Raw genomic sequence first — 6,000 nt, forward strand, 5'->3', positions numbered from 1 at the left:
ATCCATATGCAATCCTTGCCCGATATGAATATTGATTTACGCTCGTTCTGCTATTGTCGTGGTTTCCATATTACACAGACAGACAGCAAGAGATGTACAAAAAAAGAGTGGGTCGGAAAAGTTTGGTTTCATCTATGTTCGCATGCGATTTTCGTGTGTATATAGATATAGTAGGCTTGAAACGAACTCAAAGGAAAGTTTCAGGCATTTATTACATCAGCTAACTCTTCTATTACTTTGAGAACCTTCTGGAAATAGGGCGCCAATAAGACGTTATTTAAGATTTTCATGTTGACTAACAGCAGATCAATGACAGTTCAATCAAAGTAGGAGTACCACGTGATCAATATCTCTTTGTATTTTATCCCTGTAATCAACAATCTTCCGTCGTAAAAACAAGTCAGATGAACAGGCTTTTTTTCAATATGGCAGAAGGAAATAATTCTGGTTCAAATTTTCATTCAAATAAATAACCAAAGACTCCATGGATAGATATTCTTCTACTTGTTAATAGTAGGACACTGAGACTATTTGGATCTCTCTCAACATCACAGGATATATATGTTGATGAATCGAGAGGCACATGGACCAAGGCACAATACTGGCTTTCTTGACTTCGTACTTTTCTCTTTAGCAGAATTGTTTCTTTGTCCGAGATCAAAAAACAACTTCCACCGATCTCTGGATGTTTTTCTTCATGACTCCACTGACTTTTGTCGGCACATATAAAAAGAAAGGCATCGAAAACAATCGAAAAGTTCAAGTCGATGGAACATCCTAGTTTCCACGTACACAAAATATTGGTAATTGCTAATGTCTTCAATCCTTCATCTTTCGAGCTACGAATGAATTTCTTGATTATTTCTCTTGCTTATGTCTTTATTTATAATAGATAAGCCAGTGATACCACTGATAGCCTAAGACAATGAAGATGGGTACAAGAACAAGATAGTGAAATATAACTTCATATCTACTTCGCAACAGCAATAATCAAACCCTTAACCAGAAACTGTAACCTGCTTTATACATACGCCTCACAAAAGCTGATACCTACGACGGATATGTCATAGCATACGCCCTCCTGGTCTGGAGTCATGCAATTCGACATTTTGAGTTAGAGACTGAGATGCCACGATCAGGCAATCAGAAAAAAAATCTTGTACAGTTAAATTCATTTGTTATTGGTAGAAACAAAATCGCAAGTTCTGCCTTAAGCTGGAGTACAGATTACACCGCTGCCTCAATAGTATTTTATCCAGTACGTCATCTAAGTCTAAAGCCATCATGTCTGCGGATTGTTACACACGAATATTAACTAGTTCCACTAGCATGCATAGAAATCTCCTCGGGAATGATGGAAAGGGAACCAGACTAAATGCGGCTACATGTACGCGTCATATTTTCTTGTTATTACTATAGTATTATGATTTGCTCGTCTGTTGCCTTATAACGTCATTGATATTGTGAGCAGATGGACTGGTTCAGAGGTCAAAGTGTTTAACTCTTGACCAGAAGGGTTCAGGTCCGAATCCCATCAACACATCAGGTCAGATTGTGTATCCTTGAGCAATGCAATTTATTTTACTTACCTCAGCACAATATAACGGTAGAAATAATTTTGGTTTCTTTTCTGTGAAAGTCCAAATCAAGCCGTGACCAAAAATAAAGGATCCGTGGAGATTTTCCTCCGACACAATATAAAAGCAAACCTTTTCATTGTGTGATAAAGACAAGTAATAGAAACGGTCACAGTATATCCGATCTAAATAAAAGTTATTAAGGAGTAATGTTATCTTTACCAGCAGCAAATTATGGCGTTGAAGAAGCGGTATTATCCTACCGAGGGGAATGAGCTTTTCATGAGTATTGGAGCTGCAAACAAATTTACCGATTAGAAATTCTGAGCAGCGTTAAGACTCAAAACGTGCTCAGCAAGGAGTAACAATGTGTTCAAACTTGTTACTTATTGGTATAAATTTTCGTATTTCCACTACAGAGCATATTAATTAGTTCATAACTTGAAGTATGTCTTGCATGAGAAATCAAGGTAGAATTAAAAACAGAATAGTTCAAATCGCATGACACAACAAGACGTAAAACAGTTATAAGCACCGAAGTGAATAAACTCACGATGATGTTTATGTTAAATAAGGATATAGACATACTCCTATTGATTTGAAATATATGGATATACGTGAATCATTTTGGTTTCTTGTTTAAAGATAATAGAAATATTTTTACAACGCTTATTGAAAATGTCTGAGACAAATTGCTTGCCCCCCCCCCCCCGAAAATATTTAACATGACTGAGAACTCGTCTAATAGTGAAATGAATAACTCAAAGAATCTATCGTAACATTTAAAAATAAATTTATTAAAGAATATAAGAAAAAATGAAAAATAACTTTTGAAAGGAAAACACTCCTATATACGCAAAGCGTGATTTATTCAAGTCATACCTGAGATGATATTTCTTTCACTCGCCTGCTGCACTTTTTGTAAGTGGTTCAGTCCTTCAGTGCAAGAGAGCCATATCTATTGATCGTTACATGTTACACTTTATAAAAAAAAATGCTGCTACGTCAGTGATCGTGAATTTTGTATAAACCGACTGATGCATGGTATTTAGGCTTCTAGGCATGTACACGTGCATATACTCGATTTCACAGGTCTTCGTTTGCTTGTTTTTTTTTTTTATTGCATTAGACTTCTGGTGGATCTGGTAACAAAATATATCTCGAATGACGTCAATAGCAGCCTTATTTGTGGTACGCTGGCAGATTTACCGTTTATATGGTGTTTGGAAGTTGAAATTAATTCATTGAATTTTAAGATACTATTACAATAAATACATACAGAACGCAAATCAGGCTTTCTAAACAAAAATTAATTCGTTGATCAGTGTAGACACACGTGTTGATAATTGGCTACAATCATGGAAAAGAAGTACATATTTTCAAAGAATGGTTTCATGTATTGCCTACTTACGTGGAGTATGTACATCTGTAACATTACCTGTCGTAAGTATTTACAATTTATTTTAAGCCACTAAGCAGCAGAGGGGGCGAACAGACCACTGTGGGGAATGGTCACCCTTTTTTTACAAAAAAAAGAGAGAAAAAAATTATTAATATGTATTGACCAAAAAATGAGGTCCCCCGCCCCCTCTGCTGCTATCAATTAAAAATTATTATATTAATAAATGCCACCAGCCAAAGAATCACACACTGCTAGATTAACTCGAGAAAGATTAGAAGCAATTAAGAAATTTCTTAGTGTTAGAGATTCATTTAGAAAAAAAACTGCAAACGCAGCAGTAAGCACAAGTTGAGTACGAAGAAGACACTAAAAAGTTATTTAAACCCGTCACTACAGCTACCGAAAAAGCTGCAGCGGCTGCTAAAAAAATATATGGGGAGATATTGAAGAGGATGATAAGGAGAGGAAAAAGATTATTTTTCCAGTATTAAAACAAACAGCTGAGCAAACTGAAAAAAAAAGCAGGAAGAACTAAAAAAATAAAAGGGATTTTACGAAATTTTCCAACTGATACAACTGCAGTTCAACCTTCACCTAATGAAGAAATATTTGAGGGTATTGGTGAAATTCGTACTGAAATCGCCGACGGGAGAAAAGAACTTGCATCTAAACCAATAAGAGAAAATATTGGACTGATTACAAAATTTAGGAAGGGTTTTGTCGAAGATATTAGAAATACTAAAAGTGAAAAATTACCTGAAAAAAATATTAATTTTTATTTGTAATAAATCTAGTATCTTAAAACCCGGTTTTGAAAAGGTAAATGATGATAATCTTATTAAATGGATATATCGTATATATAAAAACAAAAAACAGGCCAGAGATAATGATCCAGAATACAGAGGTCTTGATGAAGAAGTAAAGAGACTTTATAGAGAGACACTGAAACAAGCAAAACAACAACAATATTTTCTATGGCAATCCACCCAGCAAGAGCCTTCCTATCAGCTACCTCAACCTCTGCAACAAATAGAGCAACAACGATCTTCTTCACCGCAAAAAAAGATGTTGAAACCATCTATAGAGAAAAGGAAACAAATGGCAAAAGAAATGAAGCAAAAAGCAGAGGAAGAAGAAAAACGAATAGAAGAAATAATTAGAGATGCGGAAACTAAACAGCAGGAAATATCACGTTCAGCAGGTAAGGAAAAAGATCCTGACGATGATGATCCTCCTGGCGCTACTGGAAGCGGTTTGGGAAGTGGTCTTATTACTTGTCCTAACAGTGTTCTTTCTGACGTAGAACGACTAGAAATACTAATTGGAGGAAAACGTGCAGGAAACAATTCTTCAGAAATTGTTAATGAAATATCTGATGTTTGTGGAAGATTATTTCAAGGCGGTATTATGGATCGCAGTATTTATCGTTCTCTTATGATGAAATTGCCCATGATTATCACAGCGACTAAACAATTAATTAATTAGTATATAAAAATGATTATACATACTGCTCAACGTGGACCAATCATGGTCAGGGTAGTAAACTCACGACTGCCAAATTACAAAATAATTTACGGAGATGGACTTGGTGATGTTGTTCAGGGTCTATTTAGAAGGATGGCTCCAAAACCAGTACCAATTGCAAAACAATTAGGGATGAAGGCTATTGAGGCTGTTCGTGATAAAATTCCTGGCGCTATTGGTAATCTTGCCAGTAAAGCGTACTCGACTGCCAAGGACAGACTTGCTCGATTAGTACGAAGAAAACAGCAGCAACCAATTAAACTGGCCAGCACTGAAGTTATGCCAGCAAATGTCAGTAAAATAATAAATCAGGCTGCAAATAAAAAACTAGCGGAATTATCTGAAGAAGCAGAAATAAATATAACAGCAAACTTAATAGCGGGAAGTGGTCTTTAGATCACCATTTGGAAAATTAGTAATTATAATAAAATATTCAAGCGTATGTCAGACCCAGCTTTTGACATGGATGCACCGGTCCTCAAAGATGAATCAGTTTGTGATTATCAATTTTATTCCTATGACGCAAGACAACCAAATCAGCGTGGGAGAATCGAATTACAGGTTCAGGATACAAGTAGATATTTCTTGCCTGCTGAGGCATTTATTGAAGTAGAAGGTAGACTTGTAATGGCGGATGATACTAACTACGGTGCCAATGACCGAGTTGGTTTTGTCAACAACGGGATTATGGCATTGTTTAGCAACGCCACATACATGATTGATGGAAAAAATATTGAATCAATTCAGAATGATGTTGATGTTGCTACAACAATAATTGGTCTAGCGAGATATTCTGATGATTACACAAGACAGCCGGTCCAACAATGATGTTTGCCAAGGATATTACTAACCACGCCAACCATAATCAATATACCAAGTTATTCACGCCAAGGGCTACTGCAGTTGATAATCAGGCAGAAGCTGCCAACCCCGACCGCGAAGCCAGACCAGGTGCTGATTTTGAAATCATAAAAAAGCTGATGGTGATTACAACCTAGGATTTGCAACACGCCGATTGATGTTAAAAAGAGATAATGGAAATTTCTCATGTGCGATTTCATTATCCCATATCTTTGGATTTTGCAGAAATGTTAGAAAGGTCATCTTTGGAACTAAACACACAGTTGTGCTCGTAAGAAAAACTGATGATAATGATGCAATCTGGCGAGGTGCTGGTGTTGCTGGTGATGTTGATGCTAGTAAAGTAATATAACGAAGCTTTCAGTGTGGATGCCAGTAATGATTCCATCTATTACTGAAGAACAAAAATTACTCTCTTTTACGGATCAAGGCGGTAAATCATTGTTATCATGGTTAACAGTAACCACAGATACTGCTCAAAGTAATGTTAATGGCTTATTTACATGGAATATAGCATCACAGCAAGGTGTTTCTGCGCCGCGACATATTTTTATTGCGCTGCAAAATAGTAATCGGATGAATAGTCAAGAACGTTCACATATGTCTTTTGATCAACTTGGTGTTAATAAAGTTTCC

This window comes from Sinohyriopsis cumingii, unplaced genomic scaffold (genome assembly GCF_028554795.1).
Source record: "Sinohyriopsis cumingii isolate HCF-2022 unplaced genomic scaffold, ASM2855479v2 utg000349l, whole genome shotgun sequence".
Classification (NCBI taxonomy): Eukaryota; Metazoa; Mollusca; class Bivalvia; order Unionida; family Unionidae; genus Sinohyriopsis; species Sinohyriopsis cumingii.